Here is a 21,067-nt window from a genome sequence, read left to right as displayed (position 1 = left end):
GAGATGTTTAGGAGCTACAGTATATTGGGACTGATTATTAGGTATCGTCCCGGCCCTACATTATATGTGACCCGTTTCAATAAGCTAGGCGTATGTCGCACGTAACTACCTCACAGGAGAGGCATTTCAAATGATACTTTTTTTTTGTTTAATCAAAATGTGTTTTTATTTGGGCAGAAATGCCTTCTGAAACATGTGAACTTTCATGTGCCTTAAAATAACAAACTTGTATGTCATCTGTAAATAGGAATAAAATATAAAATTACAGGAACAGACAGGAACCTTCCCGCGAGCCATGATTGGCTGAGATAATGGGTGGGCTAGATGAACATGACGAGAGATGAGTTCTGATTGGTCTGCCATGTAGCATGCTTTTGTCTATAACATAAACTGCACAGTATGCGTGCAGTATGCTTTTTGAAAGATACTGTATAACGTTAGGCATGGATAACTGCAAAAGTGTTGCTACTGCTCTCAACAACATTGCTGCACAAAATTTAACAGGCGCTATCGACAAAAGATCAGTGGGGAAAAGTTGTGATGGACGACTTTCTGCAAACGGTCTGTTTGAACCCATCCACATAGCTAGATTTTTAAATGTTGTACCTTTATTTAACTAGGCAAGTCAGTTAAGAACACGTTCTTATTTACAATGACGGCCTAGGAACAGTGGGTTAACTGCCTTGTTCAGGGGCAGAAAGACAGATTTGTACTTTGTCAATCTTTCGGTTACCAGTCCAACGCTCTAACCACTAGGCTACCCTGCCGCCCCAGATGTGTCTGGGGGGGGGGTGGTTATAGCATTTCCTTCACATTGACCCATCAATTTAGACAAGTGTGTCTGAGTAAGCGTCATCTAATATTTACAAAAAATATTTATACAATATTTGTACCTGTACACTTTCAAAGTCAGATTAGGATATAGGCCAAGGACTAGACAAAGTGTATTTTCACATGGAGTTTTCCCCTTATTGTAGGCTACTACATTAAACCACTTTTAGTCTTGAAATATTTGGTTGTTTACTACATTACCTTCCTCACTCTGTTTAGCACATGGCCTCACATGTGAATCCTTAAAGAGATGGGTGGGGCTAAGGCTTAAGAGGGTTTGAACGATGCTGAATGGGCGAGGCTTAAGAGGGTTTGAACGATGCTGAATGGGCGAGGCTTAAGAGGGTTTGAACGATGCTGAATGGGCGAGGCTTAAGAGGGTTTGAACGATGCTGAATGGGCGAGGCTTAAGAGGGTTTGAACGATGCTGAATGGGCGAGGCTTAAGAGGGTTTGAACGATGCTGAATGGGCGAGGCTTAAGAGGGTTTGAACGATGCTGAATGGGTGTGTAGACAAAGAAGACAAAGAAGACCTGTCCAGTAGCTGTACCAAAACATTCAAAGGCACTTTTTCCTCAAAAGTGGGGTTACAAGTTTATCAACTTTCAAAGCAGAATAACTTTCCCAATGGTTCCTCAACTGTAGTGAATGATACACCATTTTCTAGCTCTGAGTGTCTACTTTTATCCAATGTAAAAAACCTAAGACCGAAAAGAGACAGTCGGTCATATATGCAGTATACTTCAGCGGCTCTCAATGGTCCCTGTGGCCCAAAACTAGCCAACTATCTCTTCAGTCTTGGGAAGATAAAATAGCTGTCTATCTTTGAGCAGCAGAGACTTCCTGACCTGTATACAACAAGCATAGCCAGTCTGCCCCCGACCCAGTACAAAACTATCACTTCTCATTGGACACACAGTCAGCTGGTGAGATTCCTAAAAGAAAAAGGGTGGCTGAGGTTAGCATGCTCTGAGGTTAGGGAATGCTGTTTGTGTGTGTGTGTGTGTGTGTGTGTGTGTGTGTGTGTGTGTGTGTGTGTGTGTGTGTGTGTGTGTGTGTGTGTGTGTGTGTGTGTGTGTGTGTGTGTGTGTGTGGCAAGAAGCCAGCATTGCCACCAGAGGATACGTAAATGGAAAGGCCTGTGGTGGATGACGGGGCTATCCCTGCCGGACCTGATCCAACTCCACCGTCTGTCCCACGCAAACGCTATTCTATGTAAATCACTCCACGGACACTCCGGAATGTATGTTTGTGTACTTCTCACACTCACATTCTTTAAAAGGAGGAACAGAACTTGGGAAAGATCATTGCAGACTGTTGTAAGACTGACTCCAATACACAGGGAAATCAAACAGACAGAGGAGCTCTGTTTACCTTTGACCCCATGCTGTTGCGACTCAAAGGTCACCTGTTGCCAAATCCCTCCCGGCCAAGTTCAAAAGAGATCATATCAGTATCCCAAGGTTACATAGATTATTAGGAGACAACGCTGGTAGACAGTTACAGTTAGGCTGCTGCTGTTTCCCATGAAACTCAGACAGGAAAACATACACTAGTGTAGGTAATACATCACAATAACTATAATGCTGAGGTGACAGTATAACACATGCCTAGCCATAATCACGTCATTTACACATTCATATTCAAATTATTATATTACCTCAAAACAGAACAGATACACTTGAGAGGAAAATACAAAATTGTCATATTTATTACATTGACTTGATGAGAACCGATACATGGTGAAAAAGAGGTGGCTATATTCAGAGAGCTACAGTAAGAACAGACAGAGATGGCTACATTCAGAGAGCTTCAGTAAGAACAGACAGAGATGGCTACATTCAGAGAGCTTCAGTAAGAACAGACAGAGATGGCTACATTCAGAGAGCTACAGTAAGAACAGACAGAGATGGCTACATTCAGAGAGCTACAGTAAGAACAGACAGAGCCCCATCTTTACTCTCTCATAGCACACAAAAGACCATGCTGGAAGTCAACATAGTATCCCACTGATTTTTTAGGGTGGATAAACCCAAACCACAAACCATTTAAATCTGTGGTAGTTAATTACAGGTTAGTGTGTACACACACACACACACACACACACACACACACACACACACACACACACACACACACACACACACACACACACACACACACACACTGAGTGTACAAAACCCTAAGAACACCCCCTCCTCCCCTTTAGCCTCATAACAGCCTTAATTCGTCAGGAAATGGACTCTACAAGGTGTCGAAAGCATTGGCTGGATGTCCTTTGGGTGGTGGACCATTCTTGATACACGGGAAACTGTTGAGAGTGAAAAACCCAGCAGCATTGCAGATCTTGACACAAACCGGTGCGCCTGACACTCACTACCAAACCCCCCCCGTTCAGGAACTTCAATCTGTTGTCTTGCCCGTTCACCCTCTGAATGGCACACATACACAATCCATGTCTCAGTTTTCTCAAGTCCTAAAAATCCTTATTTAACCTGTCTCCTCCCCTTCATCTACACTGATTGAAGTGGATTTAACAAGTGACATCAATAAGGGATCATAGCTTTCACCTGGTCAGTCTATGTCATGGAAAGAGCAGGTGTTCCTAATGTTTTGTCCCCTCAGTGTACACTGAGCCCTCCAGTGTGTGGTAATTCAATAAACCAGTGGCCCACTAACTAATAATATCTACGGTCTGGAGATCAGGCTACTGGGAATAGGGGCGTGTGTGTGTGTGTGTGTGTGTGTGTGTGTGTGTGTGTGTGTGTGTGTGTGTGTGAGAGAGAGAGAGAGAATGAGAGAGAGAGAGAGAGAGAGAGAGAGAGAGAGAGAGAGAGAGAGAGAGAGAGAGAGAGAAAGGGGTCTATCTGTAACAGAATGACACACACTTCAAAATCGATCAGATTATCCCTCCAGAGAGAAGTGTATCCTCTAACGCGTGCATCGATCTGCAGTGTGTTTTTACGTGTGTGTTGCACTGTGACAAAGTGATACAAAACATAATGCCCACTAAAGCAATCAAGAGAACAGACTGGGGGAGTCATTAGATACTGCCAACATGTCATTAAGAAGTGGTTCACTGCCCTGAGACTCTACTGCTAAACAACTCACTAGAACCTGGTTCACTGCCCTGAGACTCTACTGCTAAACAACTCACTAGAACCTGGTTCACTGCCCTGAGACTCTACTGCTAAACAACTCACTAGAACCTGGTTCACTGCCCTGAGACTCTACTGCTAAACAACTCACTAGAACCTGGTTCACTGCCCTGAGACTCTACTGCCAACAACTCACTAGAACCTGGTTCACTGCCCTGAGACTCTACTGCTAAACAACTCACTAGAACCTGGTTCACTGCCCTGAGACTCTACTGCCAACAACTCACTGGAACCTGGTTCACTGCCCTGAGACTCTACTGCCAACAACTCACTGGAACTTGGTTCCCTGCCCTGAGACTCTACTGCCAACAACTCACTAGAACCTGGTTCACTGCCCTGAGACTCTACTGCTAAACAACTCACTAGAACCTGGTTCACTGCCCTGAGACTCTACTGCCAACAACTCACTGGAACCTGGTTCACTGCCCTGAGACTCTACTGCCAACAACTCACTGGAACCTGGTTCACTGCCCTGAGACTCTACTGCCAACAACTCACTGGAACCTGGTTCACTGCCCTGAGACTCTACTGCCAACAACTCACTAGAACCTGGTTCACTGCCCTGAGACTCTACTGCTAAACAACTCACTAGAACCTGGTTCACTGCCCTGAGACTCTACTGCTAAACAACTCACTAGAACCTGGTTCACTGCCCTGAGACTCTACTGCTAAACAACTCACTAGAACCTGGTTCACTGCCCTGAGACTCTACTGCCAACAACTCACTAGAACCTGGTTCACTGCCCTGAGACTCTACTGCTAAACAACTCACTAGAACCTGGTTCACTGCCCTGAGACTCTACTGCCAACAACTCACTGGAACCTGGTTCACTGCCCTGAGACTCTACTGCCAACAACTCACTGGAACCTGGTTCCCTGCCCTGAGACTCTACTGCCAACAACTCACTAGAACCTGGTTCACTGCCCTGAGACTCTACTGCTAAACAACTCACTAGAACCTGGTTCACTGCCCTGAGACTCTACTGCCAACAACTCACTGGAACCTGGTTCACTGCCCTGAGACTCTACTGCCAACAACTCACTGGAACCTGGTTCACTGCCCTGAGACTCTACTGCCAACAACTCACTGGAACCTGGTTCACTGCCCTGAGACTCTACTGCCAACAACTCACTGGAACCTGGTTCACTGCCCTGAGACTCTACTGCCAACAACTCACTAGAACCTGGTTCACTGCCCTGAGACTCTACTGCTAAACAACTCACTAGAACCTGGTTCACTGCCCTGAGACTCTACTGCCAACAACTCACTGGAACCTGGTTCACTGCCCTGAGACTCTACTGCCAACAACTCACTCTCCTATCGAGGCTGGGCAGCACCTCCTACTGAAGAGTTGATCTTTCTACAATTATAAATTTGGTCTCACATCCAGGGTTTTAACAAAGCCCAGCCCTGATTAGCTTTGATATTTGTCACTGACTAATACCAATGTGCTATCATGAGAATCATTATTGAAAGATATCTTAATAACTAATTATATTTGCAAAGTCATTCCAAAGGGTAGGTTTAAGAGACCAAATGAAATATAACCATAAGTCATATCGCATCAATGAGACTATTTAGGACTATATAGCGTTTGCATCATCAACAGCTATTGTTTAAATTCAACCCAGGGTTGAACTAAAATAGACAGGCAGGTAGCCTAGGAGTTATGAGTGTTGGGCCAGTAACTGAAAGGTTGCTGGTTCAAATCCCTGAGCTGACTAGGTGAAAGATCGGTCAATGTACCCTTGAGCAAGGCACTTAACCCCTAATTGCGCATGTAATTCGCTCTGGATAAGAGTGTCTGCTAAATTATGTAAATACAGGTCTAGGATTTCAAGCTTTGGTGGATTTCAAAACTTATCATCAAGTTAATAAGTAATATGTTAGATTCACGTCTCTATCTCAACCAAACACCAAACAAGTCAAAGAAAACACTAAATCAAATCAAACTTTTTTTTAAATGCATTTAAAGTTTGATTTTATTTAGTCCTATTCGTTAACTGTGATTTTTGGTGGAGATAGGGACATGAATCCAACGTACTGTCTCAATTATTAATTTGTAGACGAACTAGACATTGAATTGTGTTTGGTTGTCAACGCAACCAAACATCAACATTTGAAGGAGATGCAGGTTCTGCTTTGATAGGTCCATCCTGTGCCACCGACTTAGTCTGGCTTTAATTCTATTCTAATTTAATTCTACTGTATACACTGACTTAGTCTGGCTTTAATTCTACTGTATATACTGTATACACTGACTTAGTCTGGCTTTAATTCTACTGTATATACTGTATACACTGACTTAGTCTGGCTTTAATTCTACTGTATATACTGTATACACTGACTTAGTCTGGCTTTAATTCTACTGTATATACTGTATACACTGACTTAGTATGGCTTTAATTCTACTTTGTCTACAAATTAATAATTGATATGTTGGATTCAAGTGTCCACCTCAACCAAAAATAACACTTAAAGAACAGGACTAAATCAAATTAAACTTTAAATGCATTTTAAATCAAGTTTGATTTGATTTGGTCATATTCTTTAACTTTGATGTTTGGTTGAGATGGAGACGTGAATCCAACATATCAATTATTCATTTGTAGGCAAACTGGAATTAAAGCCAGACTAAGTCAGTGGCACAAAAGATACATCTCCTTTTTGCATTGACAACCAAACATAATCCAATAGCACTTTTGCAATACATTAAATATCCCATGAACTATTAACAAGTTAACAAATGATATGTTTGGATGCACATCTCCAACTAAACCAAAAATCAAAGTTAAATTATAGGATTAAGCCATTGGCTCTGATGAAACTAGCCAAGCATTAGATATCTTTTAAATGTTGATATTTGGTTGCGTTGTCAATCAAACACATTTAATTATACAGAGCCTTCAGAAAGTATTCAGACCCCTTGACCCATTCCACATTTTGATGCGTTACAGCCTGAAATTCAAAATGGATTAAATAGATTATTGTTCACCAATCTACACACAATACCCCATAATGACAAGAGAAAACATGTTTACATGAGTATTCACACCCCTGAGTCAATACTTTGTAGAAGGACCTTTGCCAGAGATTACAGCTGTGAGTCTTTCTGGGTACGTCTCTAAGAGCTTTCCACACCTGGATTGTACAACATTTGCCCATTATTCCTTCAAAAATTCTTCAAGCTCTGTCAAATTGGTTGTTGAGCTAGACAACCATTTTCAGGTCTTGCCATAGATTTTCAACATGAATTTAGTCAAAACTGTAACTCAGCCACTCAGGAACATTCACTGTTTTCTTGGTAAGCAACTCCAGTGTATATTTGGCCTTGTGTTTTAGGTTATTGTCCTACTGAAAGGTGAATTCATCTCCCAGTGTCTAGTGGAAAGCAGACTGAACCATGTTTTCCTCTAGGATTTTGCCTGTGCTCAGCTCCATTCCATTTCTCTTTTATCATTAACTTTCCAGTCCTTAACGATTAAAAGCATACCCATAACATGATGCAGCCACCATTATGTTAGAAAATGCTAGAAAATATGGAGAATGGATTTTCCCCAAACATACAGTAACACTTTGTATTCAGGACATAAAGTACATTTCTTTGCCACATTTTTAGCAGTATTATTTTAGTGCCTTGTTGCAAACAGGAAGCATGTTTTGGAATAATTGTATTCTGTACAGGCTTCCTTTTTTTCACTATATCAATTAGGTTTGTATTGTGGAGTAACTACAATGTTGTTGATCCATCCTCAGTTTCCTCCTATCAAAACCATTAAGCTCTGTAACTGTTTTAAAGTCACCCTTGGCCTCAAGGTGAAATCCCTGAGCGGTTTCCTTCCTCTCCGGCAACTGCGTTAGGAAGGACGCCTGTATCTTTGTAGTGACTGGGTATATTGATATTCCATCCAAAGTGTAATTAATATCGTCACCATGCTCAAAAGGATTTTCAATGTCTGCTTTTTATTTATTTTTTACCCATCTACCGATAGGTGCTCTTCTTTGTGAGGCATTGGAAAACCTCCCTGGTCTTTGTGGTTGAATCTGTGTTTGAAATTCACTGCTCGACTGAGGGACCTTACAGATAATTGTATGTGTCAGGTACAAATATGAGGTGGTCATTCAAAAATCATGTCAAACTCTATTATTGAGTCCATGCAACTTATTACAATATATGACTTGTTAAGCACATTTTTTACACCCAAACTTATTTAGGCATAAGAAAGGGGTTGAGAGTATTCATACTCCTTGTCATTTTCCAAATATTTTGTTGTGTTACAGCCTGAATTTAAAATGGATTCAATTGAGATTGTGTGTCAAAGGCCTGCACACAATAACCAATAATGTCAAAGTGGAATTATGTTATCAAACAATTGGTTATAAATTAATTTTAAAAAATGAAAAGCTGAAATGTCTTGAGTCAGTAAGTATTCAACCCCTTTGTTATGGCAAACCTAAATAAGTTGAAGAGAAAGAAATTGAGTCAGTAAGTATTCAACCCCTTTGTTATGGCAAGCCTAAATAAGTTGAAGAGAAAGAAATTGAGTCAGTAAGTATTCAACCCCTTTGTTATGGCAACCCTAAATAAGTTGAAGAGAAAGAAATTGAGTCAGTAAGTATTCAACCCCTTTGTTATGGCAAGCCTCAATAAGTTGAAGAGAAAGAAATTGAGTCAGTAAGTATTCAACCCCTTTGTTATGGCAAGCCTCAATAAGTTGAAGAGAAAGAAATTGAGTCAGTAAGTATTCAACCCCTTTGTTATGGCAAGCCTAAATAAGTTGAAGAGAAAGAAATTGAGTCAGTAAGTATTCAACCCCTTTGTTATGGCAAGCCTAAATAAGTTGAAGAGAAAGAAATTGAGTCAGTAAGTATTCAACCCCTTTGTTATGGCAAGCCTAAATAAGTTGAAGAGAAAGAAATTGAGTCAGTAAGTATTCAACCCCTTTGTTATGGCAAGCCTAAATAAGTTGAAGAGAAAGAAATTGAGTCAGTAAGTATTCAACCCCTTTGTTATGGCAAGCCTCAATAAGTTGAAGAGAAAGAAATTGAGTCAGTAAGTATTCAACCCCTTTGTTATGGCAACCCTAAATAAGTTGAAGAGAAAGAAATTGAGTCAGTAAGTATTCAACCCCTTTGTTATGGCAAGCCTAAATAAGTTGAAGAGAAAGAAATTGAGTCAGTAAGTATTCAACCCCTTTGTTATGGCAAGCCTAAATAAGTTGAAGAGAAAGAAATTGAGTCAGTAAGTATTCAACCTCTTTGTTATGGCAAGCCTCAATAAGTTGAAGAGAAAGAAATTGAGTCAGTAAGTATTCAACCCCTTTGTTATGGCAAGCCTAAATAAGTTGAAGAGAAAGAAATTGAGTCAGTAAGTATTCAACCCCTTTGTTATGGCAAGCCTAAATAAGTTGAAGAGAAAGAAATTGAGTCCGTAAGTATTCAACCCCTTTGTTATGGCAAGCCTAAATAAGTTGAAGAGAAAGAAATTGAGTCAGTAAGTATTCAACCCCTTTGTTATGGCAACCCTAAATAAGTTGAAGAGAAAGAAATTGAGTCAGTAAGTATTCAACCCCTTTGTTATGGCAAGCCTCAATAAGTTGAAGAGAAAGAAATTGAGTCAGTAAGTATTCAACCCCTTTGTTATGGCAAGCCTCAATAAGTTGAAGAGAAAGAAATTGAGTCAGTAAGTATTCAACCCCTTTGTTATGGCAAGCCTAAATAAGTTGAAGAGAAAGAAATTGAGTCAGTAAGTATTCAACCCCTTTGTTATGGCAAGCCTAAATAAGTTGAAGAGAAAGAAATTGAGTCAGTAAGTATTCAACCCCTTTGTTATGGCAAGCCTAAATAAGTTGAAGAGAAAGAAATTGAGTCAGTAAGTATTCAACCCCTTTGTTATGGCAAGCCTAAATAAGTTGAAGAGAAAGAAATTGAGTCAGTAAGTATTCAACCCCTTTGTTATGGCAAGCCTCAATAAGTTGAAGAGAAAGAAATTGAGTCAGTAAGTATTCAACCCCTTTGTTATGGCAAGCCTCAATAAGTTGAAGAGAAAGAAATTGAGTCAGTAAGTATTCAACCCCTTTGTTATGGCAAGCCTAAATAAGTTGAAGAGAAAGAAATTGAGTCAGTAAGTATTCAACCCCTTTGTTATGGCAAGCCTAAATAAGTTGAAGAGAAAGAAATTGAGTCAGTAAGTATTCAACCTCTTTGTTATGGCAAGCCTAAATAAGTTGAAGAGAAAGAAATTGAGTCAGTAAGTATTCAACCCCTTTGTTATGGCAAGCCTCAACAAGTTGAAGAGAAGGAAATTGAGTCAGTAAGTATTCAACCCCTTTGTTATGGCAAGCCTCAATAAGTTGAAGAGAAAGAAATTGAGTCAGTAAGTATTCAACCCCTTTGTTATGGCAAGCCTCAATAAGTTGAAGAGAAAGAAATTGAGTCAGTAAGTATTCAACCCCTTTGTTATGGCAAGCCTAAATAAGTTGAAGAGAAAGAAATTGAGTCAGTAAGTATTCAACCCCTTTGTTATGGCAAGCCTAAATAAGTTGAAGAGAAAGAAATTGAGTCAGTAAGTATTCAACCCCTTTGTTATGGCAAGCCTAAATAAGTTGAAGAGAAAGAAATTGAGTCAGTAAGTATTCAACCCCTTTGTTATGGCAAGCCTAAATAAGTTGAAGAGAAAGAAATTGAGTCAGTAAGTATTCAACCCCTTTGTTATGGCAAGCCTCAATAAGTTGAAGAGAAAGAAATTGAGTCAGTAAGTATTCAACCCCTTTGTTATGGCAAGCCTCAATAAGTTGAAGAGAAAGAAATTGAGTCAGTAAGTATTCAACCCCTTTGTTATGGCAAGCCTCAATAAGTTGAAGAGAAAGAAATTGAGTCAGTAAGTATTCAACCCCTTTGTTATGGCAAGCCTCAATAAGTTGAAGAGAAAGAAATTGAGTCAGTAAGTATTCAACCCCTTTGTTATGGCAAGCCTCAATAAGTTGAAGAGAAAGAAATTGAGTCAGTAAGTATTCAACCCCTTTGTTATGGCAAGCCTCAATAAGTTGAAGAGAAAGAAATTGCACGTCACATAGTAAGTTAATAATAGTGTTTAAAGTGATTGTTTTAATGACTCTATACCCCACACATACAAGGACACATACAAGGACACATACAAGGACACATACAAGGACACATACAAGGACACATACAAGGACCTGTAAGGTCCCTGAGTCGAGCAGTGAATTTCAAACACAGATTCAACCACTAAGACCAGGAAGGTTTTTCCAACGCCTCGCAAAGAAGAGCATATATTGATAGGTGGGTAAAAATGTAAAAAGCAGACACTGAGGGCTCTATTTTCAGCCGGTGTTAAGGTGGCGCCGGTGTCAAATGCACGTTAGTTTGCAATTTTGTCATGTTAAAATTGCCACACTGGCATTTTCCAGCCCTAGCGCCAAGGCTCAGCAATTCACCTGTCTTAAATCAGCTCGCTTGCTGGGTGGATGGGGGGGTGGAAATATTTGAGGTGTGTCCTTAAAAACATTATCGAAAGTGCTAATTTCAGGCAGCGTTGCAGAATACGTTTAGAAACTCTGCCTTCCACTAGACACTGGGAGATGAAGTCACCTTTCAGCAGGACAATAACCTAAAACACAAGGTCAAATATGCACTGGAGTTGCTTACCAAAACCACATTGAATGTACCGGAGTGGCCTAGTTACAGTTTTAAATGAAATTGTCTTGAAAATCTATGGCAAGACTTGAAAATGTCCGTCTAGCAATGATATGTTTTACGCTGCTGCTACTTGCTGTTTATTATCTATGCATAGTCACTTTCCCCCTGCCGACATGTACATATTACCTCAATTACCTTGACGGCAGGTAGCCTAGCGGTTAGAGCGTTGGGCAGGTAGCCTAGCGGTTAGAGCGTTGGGCAGGTAGCCTAGCGGTTAGAGCGTTGGGCAGGTAGCCTAGCGGTTAGAGCGTTGGGCAGGTAGCCTAGCGGTTAGAGCGTTGGGCAGGTAGCCTAGCGGTTAGAGCGTTGGGCAGGTAGCCTAGCGGTTAGAGCGTTGGGCAGGTAGCCTAGCGGTTAGAGCGTTGGGCAGGTAGCCTAGCGGTTAGAGCGTTGGGCAGGTAGCCTAGTGGTTAGAGCATTGGGCAGGTAGCCTAGTGGTTAGAGCGTTGGGCAGGTAGCCTAGTGGTTAGAGCGTTGGGCAGGTAGCCTAGTGGTTAGAGTGTTGGGCAGGTAGCCTAATGGTTAGAGCGTTGGGCAGGTAGCCTAGTGGTTAGAGCATTGGACAGGTAGCCTAGTGGTTAGAGTGTTGGGCAGGTAGCCTAATGGTTAGAGCGTTGGGCAGGTAGCCTAGTGGTTAGAGTGATGGGCAGGTAGCCTAGTGGTTAGAGCATTGGACAGGTAGCCTAATGGTTAGAGTGTTGGGCAGGTAGCCTAATGGTTAGAGCGTTGGGCAGGTAGCCTAGTGGTTAGAGCGTTGGGCAGGTAGCCTAGCGGTTAGAGCGTTGGGCAGGTAGCCTAGCGGTTAGAGCGTTGGGCAGGTAGCCTAGCGGTTAGAGCGTTGGGCAGGTAGCCTAGCGGTTAGAGCGTTGGGCAGGTAGCCTAGCGGTTAGAGCGTTGGGCAGGTAGCCTAGCGGTTAGAGCGTTGGGCAGGTAGCCTAGCGGTTAGAGCGTTGGGCAGGTAGCCTAGTGGTTAGAGCATTGGGCAGGTAGCCTAGTGGTTAGAGCGTTGGGCAGGTAGCCTAGTGGTTAGAGCGTTGGGCAGGTAGCCTAGTGGTTAGAGTGTTGGGCAGGTAGCCTAATGGTTAGAGCGTTGGGCAGGTAGCCTAGTGGTTAGAGCATTGGACAGGTAGCCTAGTGGTTAGAGTGTTGGGCAGGTAGCCTAATGGTTAGAGCGTTGGGCAGGTAGCCTAGTGGTTAGAGTGATGGGCAGGTAGCCTAGTGGTTAGAGCATTGGACAGGTAGCCTAATGGTTAGAGTGTTGGGCAGGTAGCCTAATGGTTAGAGTGTTGGGCAGGTAGCCTAGTGGTTAGAGCGTTGGGCAGGTAGCCTAATGGTTAGAGCGTTGGGCAGGTAGCCTAATGGTTAGAGCGTTGGGCAGGTAGCCTAGTGGTTAGAGCGTTGGGCAGGTAGCCTAGTGGTTAGAGCGTTGGGCAGGTAGCCTAGTGGTTAGAGCGTTGGGCAGGTAGCCTAATGGTTAGAGCGTTGGGCAGGTAGCCTAGTGGTTAGAGCGTTGGGCAGGTAGCCTAGTGGTTAGAGCGTTGGGCAGGTAGCCTAATGGTTAGAGCGTTGGGCAGGTAGCCTAATGGTTAGAGCGTTGGGCAGGTAGCCTAGTGGTTAGAGCGTTGGGCAGGTAGCCTAGTGGTTAGAGCGTTGGGCAGGTAGCCTAGTGGTTAGAGCATTGGACTAGTAACCATAAAGGTTGCTAGATCAAATTCCCGAGCTGACAAGGTAAACATCTGTCGTTCTGCCCCTGAACAAGGAAGTTAACCCACTGTACCTAGGCCGTCATTGTAAATAAGAATTTGTTCTTAACTGACTTGTCTAGTTAAATAAAGGTTCAATAAATAAACGAACCTGTGCCCCACACATTGACTTGGTACCGGTACCACCTGTATATAGCCTATTGTGTTACTTTTGTACCATGAGATTTTCTTAACTCTTATTTTTCTTAAAACTGCATTGTTGGTTAAAGGCTTGAAAGTAAGCATTTCATGGTAAGGTATTCGGCACATGTGACAAATATAATTTGATTTGATTTGATCAAGAACCAACTTGACAGCGCTTGAAGAATATATATATTTTTTTAAAGTGTAAATATTGTACAATCCAGGTGTGCAAAGCTCTTAGAGAGTTACCCAGAAACACACAGCTGTAATCACAGCCAAAAGTGATTCTAACATGTATTGACTCAAAGGTTTGAATACTTATGTAAATTAGATATTTCTGTATTTAATTTTCAATAAATTTGCAAACATTTCTAAAAACATGCTTTCACTTTGTCATTATGGGGTATTGTGTGTAAATGGGTAATAAAATATATGTATTTAATCCATTTTTAATTCAGGCTGTAACACAACAAAATGTGGAATAAGTCAAAGGGTGTGAATACTTTCTGAAGGCCCTGTTTATGGTTGAAATCACAGTGATTCACACATTTTGATGACAACTAAACCAAAAATCTGACATTATTTTTTTCATTGAAATTTTGGTTGTGCTTTTAGATGGTTGAAAGTATGGTGATAATACATTGGGAATTCAACTTCTGTCTGTCTTTTTGAGTTGGGTGAATAAATGTTGAAATCTCATTGATCAACGTCTCAACCAAATATGACCTACATTTTCCCGTTGAAAGAAGGTGGTGTGCCCAGCGGGAAGTTTCCAAATGCATGACAAAACAAATGGCTACATTTCATCATGTTCCAAATAGAGACATTGACACATTGGCACAGAACATTTGAAAAGAGGAAGAGGATCAATGGTTTGGCCGGTGCTGAGACAGACAGACAGACATACAGAAAGAGATAACAGATTTTTTTGGTTGAGAGATAAAGAAGCTCAACTCAAACAACAACAGGACAGGGCCAGCCAGACCTAACCCAACGATTCCCGATCGAGCGTGAAGGGGACAGACTGACCAGATTTTGCCACACAACAAACAAATAACAGCAGGAGAAGTAACCAGCTGACCAGTCCCTGTTCCAAACTAACATTCTCATGTGGTTACTGAAGTACTGAGTTCAGGGTATGGGAGAAGGGGAGGAGGAGAGGGTAGGAGGAGGAGGGGGATGGGAAGAGGAGGAGGAGGGGAGAGAGGAGGAGGAGAGGAGGAGGGGAGAGGAGGAGTGGGATGGAGAGAGGAGGAGAGAGGAGGGGAGAGGAGGATGGGAGGGGAGTGGAGTAGGAGAGAAGGAGGGGAGAGGAGTAGTAGAGGAGGAGGAGAGGAAGAAGGGAGAGGAGCTGGAGTGGAGGAGGGGAAAGGGGGAGGAGAGGAGGGAAGAGGGGAGGGGAGTAGTAGGAGGAGGAGAGGAGGGGAGGAGGGGAGAGGAGGAGTAGGAGTGGAGGGAAGAGGGGAGGGGTAGTAGGAGGAGGAGAGGAGGGGAGGGGAGGAGATGAGGAGTAGGAGGAGGAGTAGAAGGAGGAGGAGAGGAAGAGTGGAGAGGAGGAGTAGGAGTGGATGGAAAAGGAGGAGGAGGGGAGGAGGAGAGGAAGAGTGGAGAGGAGGGGAGAGAAGTAGGAGAGGAGGAGGAGAAAGGGAGGGGAGGAGGAGTAGGAGAGATGGGAGAGAAGGAGGAGAGGAGGAGAGAGGAGTCAGAGAGGAAGAGGGGGGAGGAGAAGAGGAGGAGGAGAAGAGGAGGAGGAGGGGAGAGGAGTAGGAGAGGAGTAGGAGAGGGGGAGGGGAGGAGGAGGGGAGAGGAGTAGGAGTAGAGGGAAGAGAGGAGTAGGAGAGGAGTAGGAGAGGGGAGGGGAGGAGGAGAGGAGAGGGGGAGGGGAGGAGGAGGGGAGAGGAGAGGGGGAGAGGGGGGGAGGAGGAGAGGGAAGAGAGGAGGAGAAAACGGGAAGAGAGACAAAGCTGTGGGAGTAAATGAAATAAAGCTAGTGCATGTGCTGTTGCTGGCAAGGGAACATCCCTCTTCCCTCTGACTCCTCTGGTGCGCTGCTCATTCCCATCTAACCCACTCACATCCAGTGACCCTTGACCTGGGTAGGTTGCCCTGACCAGACTGTGACACACTACCAGAGCACCCCAGTCTCAGCGTACTGCACAGAGACCATTTGAAAGATCATCATGTATCATGGCCCAATCAGCACACTGCAGACAGATAAGGAGAGAGAAAAACACCCAGACAGACTGACTGTTTGTGTTTACTAGTCAGATCGCTCTGTTTCTCATAGACTAGACATATTCACCTAAGAGCAGTGGGCTTAAAAACGGCGGTCAGTAGTATTCATCTGTTATCTCGTCCTCTCTCAGGATCAGTAGGATTAATCTGTCATCACAGTCATCTCTCAGGATCAGTAGGATTCATCTGTCATCACAGTCATCTCTCAGGATCAGTAGGATTCATCTGTCATCACAGTCATCTCGTCATCTCTCAGGATCAGTAGGATTCATCTGTCATCACAGTCATCTCTCAGGATCAGTAGGATTCATCTGTCATCACAGTCATCTCTCAGGATCAGTAGGATTCATCTGTCATCACAGTCATCTCGTCATCTCTCAGGATCAGTAGGATTCATCTGTCATCACTGTCATCTCTCAGGATCAGTAGGATTCATCTGTCATCACAGTCATCTCTCAGGATCAGTAGGATTCATCTGTCATCACAGTCATCTCGTCATCTCTCAGGATCAGTAGGATTCATCTGTCATCACTGTCATCTCTCAGGATCAGTAGGATTCATCTGTCATCACAGTCAACTCTCAGGATCAGTAGGATTCATCTGTCATCACAGTCATCTCTCAGGATCAGTAGGATTCATCTGTCATCACAGTCATCTCGTCATCTCTCAGGATCAGTAGGATTAATCTGTCATCACAGTCATCTCTCAGGATCAGTAGGATTCATCTGTCATCACAGTCATCTCTCAGGATCAGTAGGATTCATCTGTCATCACAGTCATCTCTCAGGATCAGTAGGATTCATCTGTCATCACAGTCATCTCGTCATCTCTCAGGATCAGTAGGATTCATCTGTCATCACAGTCATCTCTCAGGATCAGTAGGATTCATCTGTCATCACAGTCATCTCTCAGGATCAGTAGGATTCATCTGTCATCACAGTCATCTCTCAGGATCAGTAGGATTCATCTGTCATCACAGTCATCTCTCAGGATCAGTAGGATTCATCTGTCATCACAGTCATCTCTCAGGATCAGTAGGATTCATCTGTCATCACAGTCATCTTGTCCTCGCTCTGGATCAGTAGGATTCATATATCATCACAGTCATCTCGTCCTCTCTCAGGATCAGTAGGATTCATCTGTCATCTCGTCATCTCTCAGGATCAGTAGGATTCATCTGTCATCACAGTCATCTCATCCTCTCTCAGGATCAGTAGGATTCATCTGTCCTCACAGTCATCTCGTCCTCTCTCAGATCAGTTGGATTCATCTGTCATCACAGTCATCTCTCAGGTGCTCACCGGTATCCAAGAGAGAATCTGGTGCTCACCGGTATCCAAGAGAGAATCTGGTGCTTACCGGTATCCAAGAGAGAATCTGGTGCTCACCGGTATCCAAGAGAGAATCTGGTGCTTACCTTTATGAATATCTTTAAAAAAAACTGCATTAGAAATAAGGACCTACACATACTGACCAGCTCATGTTATAGACAGAAGCGCCCTACATGGCAAACCAATCCAAACTCATCTCTCGGCATGTCCAGCCCACTCATTATCTCAGCCAATCATGACTAGCGGGAAGGTTGCTCACTTTTTCCATGGCTAAACCAACTAGGTTCATAATTTAACAATTTTATTCGTGGCATACACGTTTGTTATTAAGGCAGGTGAAAGTTAACATGTTCCAGAAGGCATTTCTGCCCCAAAAAAAACGCATTTTGGTCAAAATTAATGTTTATGTTCAAATGACTCTCCTGTGAAGTAGTGAGCCGCGACATACACCTAGTTTCCTGAAACGAGTCACAAATGTTATATAGATAAATGACAGCATCAGAAGAAGGACAAAAACTTCTAGAATAAATCCCCAAATACAAGGAACTGGAACACTAAAGTACTTAAAAGCCTGAAATTAGTCAAGAATCAACCAGGTGGAATTAAAACATGATAAAAAGAAGGGGGAGATGGGAGTGCCCATGTGTCTGTGTGAGTCTAATGAGAAGAAAGTGAGTGAGCGAGCGAGTGAGTGAGTGAGCGAGCGAGTGAGCGAGTGAGTGAGTGAGTGAGTGAGTGAGTGAGCGAGTGAGTGAGCGAGTGAGTGAGCGAGTGAGAAAAGCGGTTGCGAATGTCTGAGTCGATGCGTGTCTGCGAGTAAGAGTTGTACCATAGCGACTGAGTTTCCACTTTTGCACAGAGATGGGAAATACATTTACAAATAAATAATAAAATAATAAAGTCAACAAAAGCTGTGAAACTTCAGAAACATATTTTCATCCAATCATTTATTTGTTTGATCTAACTAGGCAAGTCGGTTAAGAACCAATTCTTATTTACAGCCTACCCCGGCCAAACCGGGACGACGCTGGGCCAATTGTGTGCTGCCCTATGGGACTCCCAATCAATGCTGGTTGTGATACAGCCTGGAATCAAACCAGGGTCTGCAGTGACGCTTCTAGCACTGAGATGCAGTGCCTTAGATACCTGCGCCACTCGGGATCATGATGGAACAGTGCCAACCTCTACCTTTTCCTAGACACCCATCTGAGCGACCCACCCACCCACCAGACATCCTTGCCCGTTTGATAGCCTATGTAGCCAAGACAGAAGCAATGAAGAATCTAGACACAAAACAAAAATATAACTTATTCAGGAAAGATCAGGTTTCATTTATTGAAAATAAAACAGACAAAATGGGATGGAGAACGGCGAAAAATATTTTTCCTAAGCGACCAAAATTAACCTACAGAAAATAGCTACAAACAATGGAGAAATCCTTATCTCACCAAAGGAGATTTTGAATGAGGAAGTAAAATATTTAAAACAAGTTCCTCCAACCTTATTTGATGATGGGTTTTGAGTGAGATCTTGTGATGTCACAGGACAAACTATGGTTGGCAATCGATTCCTTTCAGACGGGGAAAACCGCCGAGCCTCGGTGGCATTCCAATAGAGATATATCAAACTTTTTATGAACCCCCGGAAGATTCATTACTATCATGTTGTAATTACTAATATATAAAGCGAATTGTCTGACACAAAAAGAGGGACTGATCTCGCTCCTACTGAAGCAGGAACCTGGGGGACAGAACAAATACCCTGTCTCTTTAAAAAATTAAACTAAGTCCCGGCCTCCCGGGTGGCGCAGTGGTTAAGGGTACTGCAGCGCCAGCTGTGCCATCAGAGTCCCTGGGTTCGCGCCCAGGCTCTGTCGTAACCGGCCGCGACCGGGAGGTCCGTGGGGCGACGCACAATTGGCCTAGCGTCGCCCGGGTTAGGGAGGGCTTGGTCGGTAGGGGTGTCCTTGTCTCATCGCGCACCAGCGACTCCTGTGGCGGGCTGGGCGCAGTGTACGCTAACCAAGGTGGCCAGGTGCACGGTGTTTCCTCCGGCGCATTGGTGCGGCTGGCTTCCGGGTTGGATGTGAGCTGTGTTAAGAAGCAGTGCGGCTTGGTTGGGTTGTGTATCGGAGGACGCATGACTTTCAACCTTCGTCTCTCCCGAGCCCGTACGGGAGTTGTAGCGATGAGACAAGATAGTAGCTACTACAACAATTGGATACCACGAAATTGGGGAGAAAAAGGGGTAAAATTCAAAAAAAATAATAATAATTGGAGTCCCCTCACCCTTCAATGTTATGACACAAAAATATTGGCAAAATGTATTGCTCATATAAATAAAAAGGTCCTATCAGACATTATTCATCACAATCAGACGGGAGTCAACATCAGACAACTACTAGAAATAATGGAAAACTTTGAGTACGCAGGGAACTCAGGTATAATCTTGAAATCAGATTTCCCTTGAATTTTTTTACTTTGGAGAATCTCTCCTAAAATGGCTAAAAGTAATGTACAACAATCCTTCCGAGAAATTTAAATTGTCAAGAGGCGTAAAACAAGGTTGCCCTCTGTCACCAAACTTATTAGGGCCATTGAACTGTTATCTATAATTTAAAAAAAATATGGTTGAGGGGGACAAGGAATGGGAAATACAGTGCCTTCTGAAAGTATTCAGACCCCTTCTTTATCCACTGTGTTCATTCATGAGGACCTTCAATGCTGCAGACATTTTGTTATGTTACATGTTGTTACTTTACAGCCTTTTTCTAAAATGGATTAAATAAAAACAATCCTCAGAAATCTACACACAATATCCCATAATGGGACAAAGCAAAAACAGGTCATTCTAAATTACTGCTAATTTATATAATTTTCTTTTTAAATAAATGTATTCACATAAATATTCAGACCCTTTACTATGAGACTCCAAATTGCATCCTCCGGTGCATCCTGTTTCCATTGATCATCCTTGAGATGTTTCTACAACTTTATTGGAGTCCACCTGTGGTAAATTCAATTGATTCAACAGGATTTGGAAATGCACACACCTGTCTATATAAGGTCCCACAGTTGACAGTGCATGTCAGAGCAAAAACCAAGCCATGAGGTCGAAGGAATTGTCCGTAGAGCTCTGAGACAGGATTGTGTCGAGGCACAGATCTTTCTTAAATGGAAGAAGTTTGGAAGACTCTTCCTAGAGCTGGTCGCCCGGCCAAACTGAGCAATCGGGGGAGAAGGGCCTTGGTCAGGGAGGTGGCCAAGAACCCAATGGTCACTCTGACAGAGCGCCTGAGTTCCTCTGTGGAGGAAGCTACTCCTCAGTAAAAGGCACATGACAGCCCGCTTGGAGTTTGCCAAAAGGCACCTAAAGACTCTCAACAAGATTATCTGGTCTGATGAAACCAAGATTGAAATCTTTGGCCTGAATGCCAAGCGTCTCGTCTGGAGGAAACCTGGCAGCATTCCAATGGTGAAGCATGGTGGTGGCAGTATCATGATGTGGGAATGTTTTTCAGCGGCAGGGACTGGGAGACTAGTCAGGATTGAGGGAAAGATGAATGGAGCAAAGTACAGAGAGATCATTGATGAAAACCTGCTCCAGATCGCTCAGGACCTCAGACTTTGGAGAAGGTTCACCTTCCAAAAGGACAACAACCCTAAGTACACAGCCAAGACAACACAGCAGTGGCTTCGGGATAAGTCTCTGAATGTCCTTGAGTGGCCCAGCCAGAGCCTGGAATTGAACCCAATCAAAAATCTCTAGAGAGAGGCCTCCCGGGTGGCGCAGTGGTTAAGGGCGCTCTGTGCCATCAGAATCCCGGGGTTCGCGCCCAGGCTCTGTCGTAACCGGCCGCGACCGGGAGGTCCGTGGGGCGACGCACAATTGGCCTAGCGTCGTCCG

At 43.3% G+C, this 21,067-nt stretch overlaps 1 protein-coding gene across 5 annotated transcripts in view; it reads right to left on the bottom strand.

Annotated features, from left to right (window-relative positions):
- The window catches only part of LOC139409561 (retinoid X receptor, gamma b), an 80,215-nt gene that overhangs the window by 33,365 nt on the left and 25,783 nt on the right, over window positions 1–21,067 (bottom strand). The gene's annotated exons all lie outside the window — the stretch shown is intronic.

The sequence above is a fragment of the Oncorhynchus clarkii genome, chromosome 5, assembly GCF_045791955.1.
Source record: "Oncorhynchus clarkii lewisi isolate Uvic-CL-2024 chromosome 5, UVic_Ocla_1.0, whole genome shotgun sequence".
In the NCBI taxonomy this organism is placed as follows: Eukaryota; Metazoa; Chordata; class Actinopteri; order Salmoniformes; family Salmonidae; genus Oncorhynchus; species Oncorhynchus clarkii.
This window is presented reverse-complemented; position numbering and strand designations above follow the sequence as displayed.